The sequence below is a fragment of the Lutra lutra genome, chromosome 2, assembly GCF_902655055.1.
Source record: "Lutra lutra chromosome 2, mLutLut1.2, whole genome shotgun sequence".
NCBI lineage: Eukaryota > Metazoa > Chordata > Mammalia > Carnivora > Mustelidae > Lutra > Lutra lutra.
The window spans coordinates 184,598,970-184,615,130 of record NC_062279.1 but is presented as its reverse complement, the minus strand read 5'-3'; the positions used below and the strand labels follow the sequence as shown (position 1 = coordinate 184,615,130).

The following is a 16,161-nucleotide window of genomic DNA, read 5'->3' as shown; positions in this document are numbered from 1 at the left end:
TATATTCTTTAAAAAAATTTTTTTTAACTTTTAAAGATTTTATTTATTTACTTATTTATTTGAGAGAGAGCAAGAGAGCTGGGGGTGGTGCATTGGCAGAGGGAGAGATAATCTGAAGTAGACTCAGCACTGAGCCTAGAGCCTAATGCAGGGCTTGATCCCAGGTCCTTATGATCATGACATGAGCCAAAACCAAAGTTTAAACATTTAACCAACTGTGCCACCCAGGTGCCCCTAACTATATACTTTCAAATTGTATCTTTTTTGATTTTTCTTATCCTCACTACTTTTTTGTTTTACACTTGAACACACTTAAATAAAAAATTTTGCCCTTTTATAAACTTGGTTCCAATCTCATTCTTCCTTAACTAAGTTGCCTTTTCTCCCACATGACATATAAATAATCATTCTGATTAAACTTTAGAATGCTAAATTTTCTTCAGGGTAATTTGGGCAAGATAAAATAGCCTGTGAAACCAGATTGGATTTGACATGTGTACTCCCAAAATTGTGTTAAATTTGTTAACTTCCACAGTCCATTTATTTTTGCCATTTCCAGTGCCTTTTTTTTTTAAACATGTAAATCCAAGTTTCTGTCTCATATTCCTTCTCCCTAAAGAAATTTCTTTAAGAGTTCTCATGGTTCCTGTCTATTGGTAATGAATGTTTTCAATCATTGATTATCTGAAAAAGTCTAATTTCCCTTCATTTGAAAGGAATTTCATTGAGTATAGAAATTTGGGTTTACAGTATTTCCTTTTCAGTATTTGAAAGGTGTTCCTCCATACCCTTTGGCTTTCATAGTTTCTGTTGAGAAGTCTGCTGTCTTTCTCATGTTCCCTCCACAGATCTGAACCATTAGGAAGGCTTTCTCTCATCTTCCACCCTGCCCAAATCTTTCTCATGAGCACCTGCTGTGATTCTGTGATTGAATGTGAATTCTCCTTTTATCTGCTGCTCCCAGGATTTCTATGCTTTCATGATAGTCCAAACTTGACTTTAGAAATTCTTTACAAATTTTAGCAGGAGGTTTCTTACCTGCTTTTATGGAAAAATCTGCCTTACTTTCATACTCTGCTTCACATTAACTAGTACTCATATTTCTCCTTGGAGGTGTCTATTTTTTCTTGGATTTCAGGCTAGTTGGTTGCCCTACAACCTCAGCCCTTTAATGGACCCCAGAAAAGTTATAACTGTGAGATTACTCTGCTTTTGCTTTTTCTTAGGGTGTGAGTGATGCTTTTCCCAGATTTAACATTTTAAGAGAAATCCATTTACTGAAATTTTAAGATTAATTGACAAATATTATTTATGCATAAATCTAGCAAAAAATGCAGTTTCTTCTTATGGCACTTTTATAACTTAATTTATTAAATTTCCTGTACCATAAACCTGCACCATAAGTTATGTGCTATAAAGGTAATATATTAAATATATCACATATATTGGGGCACCTGGCTGGCTCAGTGGGTTAAGCCTCTGCCTTTGGCTCAGGTCATGATTCTGGGGTCCTGGGATCGAGCCCCACATCGGGCTCTCTGCTCAGCAGGGAGCCTGCTTCCCCCCCCCCACCTTCCCTCTCTTATGATCTCTAAGTAAGTAAATAAAATCTTCAAAAATAAATAAATAAATAAATAAATAAATCACGTATATTATATGTAGTATAAAGGTAATATATTAAAGTTTCTTCTTAGTTATGCAAACTATCTGTTGAAAATAGCTACCATACCACAATTCCCATCCCATATGCTTTCACTGTAAGCTCACTACTTTCCATCAAGAGTTAGAAACTATTTTTCCATCCCTTTAAATTTGCGTGGGCCTTGTGACTCCTTCTAGCACTAGAATATGAGAGGAGTTATGCTAATCGATTTCTGGGCATAGTCCTTAACTCTTTTCAGTTTCCACTTCATTAGGTTAATGGGAACTCCCAAGTCTTGCAGTGATTTTATAGTCCAGGTTTCCTGGATTCTCCCTTAACACTCTGATGAGTCATGCAAATGTTCCAAGGGTTGAGAGGAGGGAGAAGTTGTTTTAACACTTGTTTAAGGTCAACTCACCTTTTTTGTTATTTGGTTCTATTCTCAATTATTTTAATATTCTGCCAACAAATCTTACTAGATCGTTAAATTACCTCTCATTAATTTTGCATATCTCTTTTGGTCTGATTTTGTGGCCACAATTCCAAAGTCATTCTGGTGATGACATCCCAAAGATACCCACGAGAATTGTATTTTTTCAAAATCAAGTTGTTGTTCTATTTCTAACAGTGTTTGTTTTACATAGTTAGATGTCTGATATTTGATGCATAATTTGGTATTTGGTGCAAACTAGCTTAGGACTGTGATATCCTCCTTATAAAATGTCTTTCTTTTTTTTTTTTTTTTGCCTTGCTTAATGATTTTAAATTTCAATACCATTTTTGCTGATGTTAATATACTATATCTGACCTTTTCATCTCTGCAGTTGCCTCTTTTCCTGCCCTTATTTCATCACATTGATAGAATTTAGTTGAATTTTGTGTTTGAAAGCCTTTGCTATTTACTTATTCAGCAAATATTTACTGAGCACCTTACTATGGCCTAGACTCTTTTCTAGACATTGGTGTATAAAACAAAGATCCCTGCCCTCAAGGAAGTCTATGGGAGCAGAAAGACAATAAACCATATGCACAATAAATAAGCAATTAACAAAGCACTTCGGAAGTCCTAAATGCCATGGAATAAAATAAAAGAGCACAGTATATAGGATTGGGAATGCAACAGAGAGGTTTGTAACTATAAATAGAGTCATCCTGATAGGTCTTGTTGAGAAGGTGATATTTAAGTAAAAACTAAAGGAGGGAAGGGTCTGGCCACATGGACATCTGGAGGAAGAATATTCTAGGCAGAAAGAATAGCCAATACCAAGTTGTAAGATAGAGAGGTATGCTTGGTCTGTACAAGGGAAAGCAAGGAAGCCAGTGTGGCTGGAGTAGGGTAAAAGGGGAAAGTAGTAGATTAGGACTGAGAATCATCATGGATCAGACAATAGGGACATCATTGGTAACTTGGCTGAGTATGCACAGTTTTGAAGAAATGGGAAGGAAATGCCTTGTTCTTCATTTAGAATGTTAGTGTACATACTTCATTCTATTTCTTCTCTCTAATTTGCTTATTATGGATTTGATTTTTTTTTAACTTTTTCTTTTTCCTAATTTTCAAAAGTTTGAAAATTCTTAAAGGCAGGATATCTCCAGTCTGAATTTCTTGTGTTTTCTGGTCTCTAGCCTAACCTCATTTCTGTCTTTACCTGCCACAAGAAGAGGGAAGGAATTTTAGCCATTCTTTCCTGCAGGCCCTGGGTACAGAAGAAGGAAGAGGGTTGTGTGTAACTTTGGATCACTGTGACAGTTTGGGAAGGAAACAGATGTCATGGTTGTATCAGGTCATCAAAAACAGCTTCCTGAGGCACCTGGGTGGCTCAGTGGGTTAAGCCTTTGCCTTCTGCTCAGGTCATGATCTCAGGGTCCTGGGATCAAGCCCTGCATCGGGCTCTCCACTCAGCGGGGAGCCTGCTTCTCCCCTCCCGCCCCGCCACTGCCTGCCTCTCTGCCTGCTTGTGATCTCTGTCTCTCAAATAAATAAATAAAAATCTTTTTAAAAAAAACAAAACCCAGCTTCCTAAAGGGGCCATTCCAAAGGTGACACAGAGATAGTGCAGTACTCAGTGCTAGTAAGGAGGGAGTGGTGCTAGTGGGAGGGTGGTGTCATTACCACAAAGGAGAATAGAAGCAATGACTAGAACACTGAGAGAGAGTTTGTACCCTATGTTGGAAAACTGCCACCTTATTAATCTAGAAGGGGAGTTAATTTTTATTTTTATTTTAAAGAGTTATTTATTTATTTCTTAGAGAGAGACAGAAAGAGACCAGGGGGAGGGGCAAAGGGAGATGGAAAGAGAAAATCTCAAGCAGAGACCCTGCTGACCATAGAGCCCCCTCCCTACCCAAAAAGTTCAGCCCCATCCAAGACACGAATACATATCCTTAGTCTAGGGGAATTTACTCTTTATTTCATTATATGAAAAACAAGTTACTCTGTCTCAGTCTTTGGACTGATAGTCATAATTCACTTTTGGTTACAAAAAAAAACAAACAAATCCAGCTAGTCTAAGTGTATCCCAGATATCAGATGTTCTTTGGAGATCTAGTTAAACTTGGCCTGAACCCCGATACCACTGCCTGTGAGAATTCAGTCCTCACCAATCTCTGTGAACTCTTGGGTCACTTTCTCTTGCTTCTTCCCGCCTCCACACTCCCATATTGGCATGGGCTCTGCTAGTTCTGCCTCTTGTCTACCAGGCTTATAAGTCTAGAAATTTCACTAGTTTTCCCTCACTAGTTCAGCATTTTGTGAGTGTAAAAACTTAAATGACCAGTCACTTTTCATGGCCTCAGTTCATTTTTTCTTCAAATATTTTCCTATTTAAGGAAGGGATATTGTGCTTATGATAAAAGAGTAAATAAGGAGTGCACCAGCTGTAGTTTCTAGTAGATTTTTAGTGGGCCAATGAGAAAAGAGTAATATCCATTCCTTCCCAGGAAGAACAGAATAAGAACTAGCAGCTCATTGACAACTCTGAATGGTCATACCATAAATCTGATAAACCACCCTCCAACAAATTCAGAGAACTACAAATGAGTTTCGGCAGTTCCCTTTGTTTCTCAACCACCATCATCTATGTGAATTGTTAATATGTATGACAGCCCTATGTTGCAGTGAAAAGGCCATCAGAAATAAATTTTCCATTTGTGAAACCATTGCCAAATATTCTAGGCAGTATGATAGCCCAATTAACTAGAGATCATTTTCAAAATATTAAAAATCAGTTCATCACAGGCATCAACCAATAATAGACCAGAGCAGTCAGACAAGGTGTCAGGAGTAAATACCTGGTACAACCGCATGGTGGACACCAGCTGAGTATCTCGCTTACCTATAACCTAATAGCAACTTTGGAAATTCACATCATTTTGTAACCAAATGTTTCTTTTCTCTTTCCCTTTCCGAACTGAACCTTGTTCATCATGCATTCATTCAACAAAGACATCATTATACTTCTTCATGTGCTCTCCCAACCTTTCTCCAGCTCCCATCTCATTGTCACCCACATAGGTGTTATACCTAATAAAGTCTTTGCATGTTTCATCATATCTTGGCATCTGTTTCTCTCAGGATCCAGACAAACTCCCTAATGGCTGTATCAGAATCACAGACAGCAGAACTTACTTGTTACATTTGGATTTATCCCTGGATCACTTCCGAAGTTAATTTCATTTCCATTACTTTTGGCATGTACTTTGGCAGAACCTGATTTTTATTTTTCATTCTGTCCCTCTTTCCATCAACTACCAGAATCTTAGGACTTCCTGAAGAGGATCCACTTTTGCTTTACTATGAAATCTCATGTGATCATTTTCAGGGGAGGAAGATGGTACTAACAGAAGCTAGCCATTTAAGCAAGGGTAAAGAGGGTAGGTAGTGTACAGATTCTATAGAATGGGGAGATTTGTGGGAGAGGAGATGGGGTACGGGGAGAAAGAATGGCAATCTGTTTAAAGAGTTTGGCTTTGAGATGACTGACTTTTGGGACTGACTCGTCAGCGACTCCTAGTGTGTGGTTCATGGTTCCTTTATCCTGGAGAAGGTACCTTGCTACATTGAAATGAGTTAAGGTAGACCAGAAACATCACAGAGCTTCTTTCAACTTCAAGTTCAAATCAGTTGGTGCATGCAGCAGGCCCTAGGGGCAGAGATGAGGAAGGTACATCCTAGCACCACGGCTATCCCTCTGCCAAAATTTTGCAGCTACATGACATTGAAGAATGAGCCTCTCACGGTACACCTGGCTTGCTGCCACACTCACACTGTAGTCAGAGCTGCAAGTTTAATGGGCAGATGGAACATCAACAGTGTTGATCCAGGTGCAGTCAAGTCACCTAGAAGGACTGTCCACCCTGGAGAGACAGCTTAGTGAGAGTCATCTAACCTGGGGGTGTGAGTATGCCTGTGACAGGACAAGTCAAAGCTGCACTTCCAGTCCACCTCCTGGGGCAACTCAGAGAAAGTGGGATTGGACAGGAAGGGTGGCCTCTCCTCTTGCCAAATGGACCACACCACTTCAGGGGGACAACCTGAACCAGAAGAACCAGCCTGGCCACCCTGAGGTGATGGCTGGCACTGATATTGACAAAGCCTCAAATTAAGACAGTACAAACAAGGAACTTGGACATCTAGGGCCTCTATTACCCAGATTTGTTAATAACACAGCTCTCGGCTCTTAACTCTCCATAAATTCTCAGTGAACTGGGCTGAATGGATTTGAATGTGAAATGCAGACCTCTTCTCAGACATTCTCACATCCTAGGGGGAATGAGTTCCTGCTCTCTTACCTATACTGTGGCCCCTCAGCTACAGCTGAAGTCAACATTTCCAACTCAAGGTTAGTTGAGCTACTCTGTAATGGGGGACTCCAAGAAAGGTCCATGACCATAGCAACCCCACAGTCCCATAATTGTCAAAGGACAGTAGGTTAAAGTATTCATTATTCTGTGATTATCTGAACTTCAGACTGGAAGTACAGCTTTACAGCTGACTTTGGGAGGAGATGGCAGCTCCTGGGGCAGAGTTCCCAGAACTGGACATGGGGAAGACTTCCCACCTCATCAACAAAGCCCAGGTCCACTGCTCCACCTCATTATGGCTTCATGACCACCAAGAAGTCTACCCTTGTTTACTGCAGGCGCCTTGTCATGGGGGAGTGACAGGGAACCATGGAAATCAGCTCTAAGAAAGGCCTGAAAAGGCACCCAGCCAGGTTCATCATCCAAGTTGAAAAGGAGCATCTTCACCTGCTCATGATTCGAGAAAAGTCAAATGAACTTTCCTTTGCTGAGACTCTATTAGTCAGAATCTGACCAAGAGGCCATCTCCTCATGAGTGGTGAGTGGTGTTCATGATATTCTCTTTCTTATATTCTTTGACTTAGGAGAACTAAAGGACAGGCTTCTTGGCAATGATCCCCCTTTTTGAGGACCTGCTCTTTCCTGGACAGAAGTGGAAGTTCATTAGGAAGGAAAACATATCCCCACCCAGAAAGTTGTCTTCCTCTGTGTTTATCACACCTGACAAGGCCAGCAAGATGACTCCCCTCTTGATTTTGCTTTTCCACTCCATCTCACTGGGACATTTTGTGTGTGTGTGTGTGTGTGTGTGTGTGTGTGTATGTAAGTCTTTATGTTACTAGTTTTTATGAATTTTCAACTCCCTCAGGAAAAAGTTTGAAGAGGTCAGTCTCTTGGGCCTGGACTCTATAAGACAGCAGAAAAGACAGCAAATATATTGGAGGGTTGTCGTGAGGAAATGGTAATTTGTTCTCCACTGAGGACTGACGGCACAAAAAATGGAATTAAATTACACCAGAGGCTTAAAAACTTTATGAAGTTTGAGGTGGGGATCTTTAAAAATGGCTTACAGAAGTAGACTGACTCCACCTTAAAGGAATTTCAATCCTACAGATACAAATATCTACAGATATTTCTGTCACCTGCAGAGAATAGGTCTTTTTCAGATTCTTCCCAAGGTGCCAGCAGTTCTGACTGTGGTCATGAAACTCTGAGACCACATATGAGAAGTAATTAGTCTTTCTACCTTCTCAGAGAACCCACCCCTACAATGTGAAGATTGTAAAGCTGTAAAAGGCCACAGATTCTCTGGAGTGACACACTTAGATTCTAGAAGCAGGTTAGGATCCTGTTCTCGGGGGCCCTCTACATAGCTAAGGGCCTGGATAAGGCTGTGTGGGCACCCGGGAAGATGATGAGCCCTAAAATCAAGAAGAACTACACTCCAATATTGGCTCTGCCATTTACTAGCTGGGCAAACTCAGGCAAGTACTTTTTAACAACTTGGAGCCTTCAAACAAGAAGAAACAAGCCCATCCCCTCCTTCATGAAATTGCACCTGTGGCCACTCCTCTATTATGACAATTTCCACCTTTGATTGTTTAATCATTGGTCTTAAACTCCACTTGTCCTTTGACTATGAGTTCCTGAAAATAGTTTCTTCTTATCCTTGTCATCGACTCCTATGTTAGTGGTATTTAATAAATTTGTTGAATAAGTGAGTGAAAGAATGAATGAGTGAATAATGAATGTCTAGATTGTGGTAGGACTACTATAACACTTCAGTGGGTTAAAATCTGTTCCCTTTCCGAAGTCAACAGGCCTAGACTGCTGCGAGAAGGAAGGGCATCCTCAAGATTTAACTTGATGTGAGTTTCTCCATCCACCCCCCAACCCGCCCCACCGCCTCCCTTCGTCTTATATTCATCTTTAGTTCTTTTAACTAATATTTATCACAGGGATTGGGCTAAGTTCCCTCCCAGCCCTGGCGAGTCCTGAGGGTCTATGAAAAGCTGTGTTCCTTACCTGGCTGTCTAGAGAGGAGACGGTCTTTGAAAAGTGGCAATCCGTGAAACACTTGCTGAAGTAGTGTGGCCAGCACGGGACAGGCACAGACCTTGGGTAGGTCACAGAAGGTTCTGTAAAGAAGATGGCGTTTGAGCTGAGCCCTGCAGGTGGAGAAGGAGTTTCCCAGACTGAGGGAGGAGTTTACCTGAGTCTCAGATCTGGCTGTAATCAGCTGGGCATGTCAGACAAGTTACATCACCTCTCAGAGACAGTTTCTTCATCTGTTAAGTAGAGTTAGTTCCTAGGATTTCTGCCAGGATCTGGTAAGAGAACACAGATAAAGTGCATATCGTCAATCTGGGCAATGGTAAATGCACAATAAGTATTGGGGTATCACATGGGTAAAAGCCTGGAAGTGAGAGATGCAGATTACTAGGGGAACCACAAACAATTAGGATTTGGGATAGCTAAGGAGAACCGTGGTAAACAGTGCCTCTTCCCCATCTGGGTTTGGGATAATTTGAGAAAATTCAAAAGAGCAATTATGGAGGCAAAAATACCACCTTTTAAATGGTGGTTCTAACCTGGAGACCAGCACCTGGAACAAGGGAAAACAGAACTTGAAGACCCCAGGACAGAGCAGATCTGGCAGTGGCAGTTTCTCAAAAGGAAGCATGCCCAGAGAGGACTCAAAGCATGGCATGGCACAGGGAAAGTCGAGCTCACTCCCAAGACAGGAAAGGGAGGAGCAAAAGTGAGCTTACCTGGTTTTTCTTTCCCATTTCCCCAGTCAGGGACTCCCAGAATTGGAGTGTGGAGCTGGCCGGGGTTTGCTTTGGAAACCACTTTCCTGTGGAAATGGGGGTGGGAGGCATTACTCCTTTCTGACACAGGGTGACTTGGGCAAGGTGGAAGGTGGATGGTGTTCTGTGGATGGGAAAGATAAGATGTTGATGAGTTTTGATAGGCAAGCAGAATCCAGATCCTGAAAAGCCTGGGTGTCAGTAAAGGAGAATGAACTGAAGGTGGGGGTGACCACCGAGAGGGAAGGAAAAGACCTTAACCAGGAGTACCAAGGAGAGGGATGAGTACAGCAGGCACCGTAGGACATCCTAAATAGTGGTGCCAGGCTTCAGGCTTATGGGAAGAGAGAAGGCTAGCCCCATGGCCCCACCAGGTCAGTAGGAAATTGAAGATGCTGGCACAGAAATGGAATCTGGGCCAGATAAGCTGGAAGTGAAAACAATACAGAGCAGATATCCGTGGGCCCCCTCCAGGCACCAGGGACCACAGTCAGTGCAGAGAAGAAGGCAAAGATTGAGGAAGGGAGTGAAAACCTCAATGATTGAGAATATAGCAGAGAACAGCATTCTCAGATTTTCTGAAATGGAAAATTTGGAGGTGATAAGAAGATCCAAGGGGTGGCCCTAAGAACTGGCAGCGTAGGAGAACCTGGGTGATTCAAATGGTTAAGCTTCTGCCTTCGGCTAAGGTCATGATCTCCAGGTTCTGGGATCAAGCTCCAGGTCTGGCTCCCTGCTCAGCAAGGAGTCTGCTTCTCCCTCTCTCTCTCTTCCTCCCTGCTCGTGCTCTCTCTCTCAAATGAATCAATAAAATCTTAAAAAAAAAAAAAAGAGAACTGGCAGCTTGAGAGGAGCAAAGGTAAATGTCCTCATAGTTGAGGAGGTCAAGGATGCTTGAGGGGTCATCTACAAGGACATGGAAGCCCTTAGAACAAGGCCAAAGTTAATAAGGAGAAGAGATATTTTATATCTTTGATATATGGCATTGAGTCAATCAATATAACTGTAAAAGAAGGAACCAATAAAGAAACAAAGACATGACAACCTCCAAAACAGTGACAACCATCACCAAAACATGGACTAACCCACCTGGTTTACACAGGAGTGGAGACATAGAAACATAAAGATATTTACAGGTGTGGAATATAGGCCTCATGATAATTACAGAGACTGCAACAACGAAGTCCTTCTGTGTATGTGTGCTAGAGCAGAGGGTGGTGGCCACAAATATGTGCCAAGTTCACAAACGAGGTGCCAAGTCCAATAGCTAATGTGCTTCCTCCTCCCCAAATAGCACACAAAGCAGAAACTGCTCCTAAACTGTAGATCTGTAGAATGTTCTAGAAGCTCATCTGCACAGCAGACAATACCTAGGCCATGAGTTTCTTGAGAGAACCAGATTCTCCTCCACATACACAGAACCAGACAACGTCTATCGCAGCCGCTGATCGCTGTGATTATTACTATTATTTTCTATAATTGCCTTTGTAGGATCTGCTTATTTGCATCATGCTAAGCACTTGGAATTAGCCAATGAAAGATTTGGGGCTAAGCTAGTTTCAAAAAAAAAAAAAAAAAAACCTGAGGCCAAGATGATGGAATGTATACAGCCAATTCCATCTTATAATGCCAGGTACTTGCAGCCAAAGTGGCTTTTTCTTGAGATGTGTATATTAAAATCACATGGACTGTGTTTTGTTGTGGCATTTAGTCATCTGAGACAACTCTACAAATATGCCATTAAAAAAAAAAAAAAAAAAGAAGCAAACAGGGGCAAAGTAATTCTGACGAATCACGAGGCATGCTCTTAGCAATAGGTTCATTGCCAGGAGGAATCCTTGAGAATGCCAACCTTCATTGTGTTGATCCAGAAGGAAAAGGCTTTGAAACCAGACCTCCTTTCCCCCCTTAGATTTCCCTGTCAGGATACATAAAAGAATTCAAGCTAATCAAAAAGCCCAAGTGAGGGGCGCCTGGGTGGCTCAGTCGTTAAGCGTCTGCCTTCGGCTCAGGTCATGATCCCGGGGTTCTGGGATCGAGCCCCGCATCGGGCTCCCGGCTTGGTGGGAAGCCTGCTTCTCCCTCTCTCACTCCCCCCGCTTGTGTTCCCTCTCTCGCTGTGTCTCTCTGTCAAATAAATAAATATTAAAAAAAAAAATTTAGGGAGAAGTTAAATATTTAAAAAAAAAAAAAAAAGCCCAAGTGAGCTGGCTGGTTAACTAGGACAGGCCTAACCTGAGTTCAGAGAGATTTCTAATGCATTCCACCTGTCCCTCCAGATGACCGTATTTACGGGATATAAGGACTGCAGAGGAGGCGTGTCTCTGAAGATCGTAAGGTAGCCAAAATGGCATCTCCTGGAGATTTACCTCCGCACTGAAGACATGGTCATTCTTTATTTTCCTAGAGAAGTGTACTCTTGATCCCCTTTTTCTGTTTCACACCCATCCCCCTCCCACACCTCCCCTCTGGCAACCACCTGTTTGTTCCCTGTACTTAAGGGTGGATTTTTCGGTTGGTTTCTTAAAACGTTGTCACTCTTAATAAATTACTCCATGCTCAAGATGTTGAATTTCTTTCTTCCTTTTTTCCTCCAGTTAAAAAAGCTGCTTGTTCATCTTGAGAGTAGTAGCCAGTAACAGTAGCCGAAGCAGTCAGTCCTTGAGGGTCTTCAGAATCTGGTCCCACCTTACCTGTCCAAATTGAGCATGCCATGGATCTTCTTCCCCAGCCTCCCTCTGCTCGCCCACCACCGCTTCCTCCTCAACACACACAGGCTGCGATGATCCCTGGCCCCATCTACACGGCCACCCTGTCTGGAACTGTGTGCCCTTCCCACCATCTTGCCAATCCATCAGACTTCTCCATGAAGTCTTCCCCGATGGCACCAGCCAACACCACTCTGTTCCTTTCCCGATTTTCCCTCCACCTTCTGTGAAACGAGACCTAGAAGTTATACCGTCTTTGGACTTTCATCTTGACGATTCTGAGGTTACCTTTCAGCTAAAGGGCATCCATGGCCCTTCAGCAAGGACTAGTGGGTCCCCTGTCTGGTGTGTGGGGGGAAGAATGTAACATTGTGCATGTAGTATTTGCCAAGCCAGGCTCAACCACCCATCATGGCTGTGGTTCGTACTGGAACTTAACTTTACATGGTCTCATATTATCCAGTTGTAGGTAGTTCTGTGTTCTTAAGGCTGTCCTGATGAGACATTCCGATTTTAAAGGTATAGACTGTTGGATTTTTACAGAGAAATCACCCTAAAAGATACCATTGAGATTTACAACTGATCATTCTGACGAGGCCCCTCAAGTTGATCTTCCATTCCTGGGGTGGGTTTGACAGGTTTCCAAACGGTGATGTCAAGTAATGCATTCAGAGTGTGTTTCCTCATAACTATATGCATAAATATACGCATCTGTTATATATGCATATATTTGCATATGTATATATGTTCTGTACACATATAGTCTACGTAGAAACCAGATTAATAACTCATTTGCAGCTGAAGACACTCCTTCCCAGAAACTTACACATACTCCCAGGGCTACTTCCACAAGATACTTCCTTCTGAATAGAGGAGGGGTCAGAAGTTTTGTTAATGTCCAAGAGGTTACCTGGTGAGTATGAAATCAGAAACTCTCCTCCCTTTCTTTCCACTGGCTAAAACTGCTCTGGGCCAGCTACTTGCTGGCTGGGCTGCCCGTAAGTTCTCAGCCTTCCTATGCCTTGGTTTTCCCAGCTTTAAATGCAAATAGTACCTAACATCTAGGACTGTTGTAAAACGTGCTTAGAACTATAAGTAGCCCCCAGTAAGCACTTATTCGATGTCAGCTTTTTATGTTTATTACTTAAATCCTCTTCACCAATCGTTTAGAAATATCATTTCCTTCATAATGTAATAGCCCTAATGGAATAAGGAAGCCCATATTGATTTTTTTTAACCTTTAGAAATTATTCTAAATCTAAGTATAGCAAGATGCATCTCACTGAGGATGGCTGATTGTGTAAAATGTATCTACTTTTTCTCTTTCTCTTCATTTAATACAACCACACCAGGGAGCAAATTCCCCTCCTGCCTCAACTCTTGTTCTTAATTTTTATTCATCAGGCCATACTTACAGAAGGCCAAGTGTATGTGAATCCAGCAAGCGAAGCCCATAGCCAGGAGGCCTTTGGATAAAGCTTCATGCACTGTCACTTCCTACAAGTTCTCCCCCCACTCCAAAAACACACAGCTCCCCCATCAAAAAAACCAAACACAAAAACACAAAAAAAATCTGTCTGTGATTCCATTCTCTGGGGACAGACTTGGAGGCCCTAGAAAAAGGTAAGGCATGATTGATACACAGGGAAGGCAGGTAGACCCAAGAGTGCCAGAGGTTGGGCCTTCTAGATGATTCATTAGGTTGGTGGCTCGCCCTACCCTTCTCAGGGCGCAGGGGACACCCTGTCCAAGTGAAGAAGAAGCCTGTGTTTTGCTTTTGTTTCTCAGTTGAGAATAAGCTGAGGGACTGGTACTTTTCCTGAATGACCCGCATGGAAAAGGGTTTGCCTCTTCTTGTTGTTAACACTGAAGGAGAGGCCACACCAACCTTAGTTCCTATTGGAGAAAAATGTGCATGGGAATTTTTTTTTTTTTTTTTAAGATTTTCATTCTCTTCACAGTGCACCCAGGTCCCAGGTGGGGAAGGTGGTGTGCCGTCTGGGGTGGCTGGGGGAGAGGAGCCTGCTCTCCTCCTGGTGAAGTATACAGAGCCTGCTCTGCAGCCCATGCCCTTGACCAGTTTTGCTCCTTCTTCCCTCCGGTTGTTTCACAAGGTCTTGGATGATTGGCTGAGCCCAAAGTTGAGGCCAAGAGAACAGAATCAAGACTTCCTTCCTTTCCTCTTCTGTCCCTCCCCCTCTCATTGATTCCTCTTCCTCCACCCCTCCCCCAGCCAAGCCACCAACCTACTCACCCAAAGACCGACCATAACCTACCGAAGCAGTACAATGTTCGAACCCATGGAACAAAAGGGTTTCTGGTATCAGGAGAAGAGGGACACAGAATAAGGGAGCGGGGAATAGGAGTTTCTACTTTTTTTTTTCTTCAAGGGGAATAAAAAGTGTCTCTCTGGACCAGCAGACCATCTCCTGGGAGGGAGAAGCCACAGTTTCCCCAGGTAGCACATTCCAGAGAATGAATGAATGGTCGGGAGATGCTGGGGGTGGGGGGTGGGGGGGGGCAGAAATACACAGAGTTTAATACAATGCAGGGAGTTGTTTACAATCGTCTGGAAGATGCCAAAGGGCTTAACAGTCAGTCATAATAGCTCCCAGCTGGTGCAGTGCGCGGGCAGAGCTGAGCTTGGCGTTACTGTCCTTGCCTGCTGGAAGAGCTGGAGCAACACTGTGACTTGCCCAGGGTCACACAGCACGCTTGGGACAGAAATAATTCTGACTCCTTCTTCCTGGCTGTAACTCAGCAGACAAAGCCACCTTATTACTGTACGATCATTCAAATCTGAATCATTTAAATGGCTCCTAATTGCAGGCTTAGAGGGAACTGTCAGCTCCATGTGACTAACAGCCCGGGAAGCTGCGGTAGGAAAGACCCAAGTTTTACAAACTCCTGAATATGGAATTAAAACGCTGTCTTCCCGCTGGGGTGGAAGTAGGAGAAAAAGCATTTGAAAACCCCCGACCTTGAAACTGCCAACCAGTAGCCTGCTTAGATTTTTTTTTTAATGAATTTGAAGCGTCACCTCCAATTTTTAATATCGGAACAGAGAAGCACTGGATTCAAAGGGATGCTATTCAGAATGGCTTTTGAGGGCAATTCTCAAATGTTTTCCAAGCAGTCGATGGATCTTCACACTCTTCTTACTTACGCCCATCAAAACACTGTCTCTGTGTTTAAATTTCCTTTTGAACTCTTTTTTATAGGTAGCTATCTGGGAAGGGGGAGGGAGGAGAGGGCCGCAGAAGCCACCAGGCTTGTAAATTCAGATCTGTCCACGGGGCTGGGCACGTGCTGTGCTCAGTAAAGAAAGTAAATTCCAGTTGGCCTATTGCTCTAACTGATTCATCTGTCGGCACAGAGACGCCACCTACCTGCTCGCAGGTATTCAGGTAAATGACAGGTGGGCGGGACCTATACTGACTGTTTCAATAGCTAAGGGCCCAGCAATGTTTTATCTGTGAGGCTCCCGTGATGTCACACGTTTCCTGCTCTCGACCAACCAATGCCCTCCTCCTTCCTTAGGCACCTGTGCACCAAGGTTGAGCCTGGTCACTGCTCCGGGAGCCCCAGGAACTGCCAGATTCACCCACAAGGCATGGGAACTTCGGGGCTGCGGCTGCCTTGAGTGCCCGGGACACGCACTGGAAAAGGTGAGTTGAAACCCTTCATTTTTCTCTTCTGGCATTTAGACCCCTGGCCCCTGAGGGATCTCTCTGAATGAGGAAATTGAATGAAAAAAATAAAAGCTGAATGACTTAGCCCGGGTGTTTGTCCCACAGGGAGAAGCTCTTTTGAGAGGGACGAGCAGAGAGATGGCTTTGACATTTGGGTTGTACAGGAAAATTCTCCCAGGCCAGATATTTAATCCCTTTTGTTTCTCTTAATCATTAAGCCAGGCTCTGCTTGTCTGGGAAGTTGATCTGATTTTTTTTTTTTTTTTTTTTAACCCTGGAGTGGAGTATAGTGGAGACTTTTTTGAAACTGAACTCAAAGACTCAGACCTGTTCAGCCCGTTTTAAGGGAGGGTTGGGAGGGCAGGGCCGAATGAATTCAGAGTTGCCTTATTTTTGCCTCATTTGCCTTATTTGGCCTTACTTCTCTGCATTTGTCTCACCAGAGGCAATTTCCATCTGAACCTGGGAGATGACCTTACATTTGTTCCCCCCGCCAGAAGTCCGGT

At 43.0% G+C, this 16,161-nt stretch overlaps 1 protein-coding gene across 9 annotated transcripts in view; it reads left to right on the top strand.

Moving 5' to 3' along the window:
* Nucleotides 1-16,161, top strand: part of LNX1 (ligand of numb-protein X 1) — a 176,571-nt gene that overhangs the window by 41,657 nt on the left and 118,753 nt on the right. For 5 of the 9 annotated variants that reach the window (XM_047719282.1, XM_047719290.1, XM_047719289.1 and 2 more), the window contains one exon: nucleotides 15,504-15,631. The gene's annotated coding sequence lies outside the window, so the exon portion shown is untranslated. Of the gene's footprint in view, nucleotides 1-6,783; nucleotides 6,984-13,924; nucleotides 14,078-14,347; nucleotides 14,422-15,184; nucleotides 15,371-15,503; nucleotides 15,632-16,161 lie in introns of those variants that run through there. The other 4 variants (XM_047719283.1, XM_047719287.1, XM_047719285.1 and 1 more) reach the window with 4 other exon arrangements.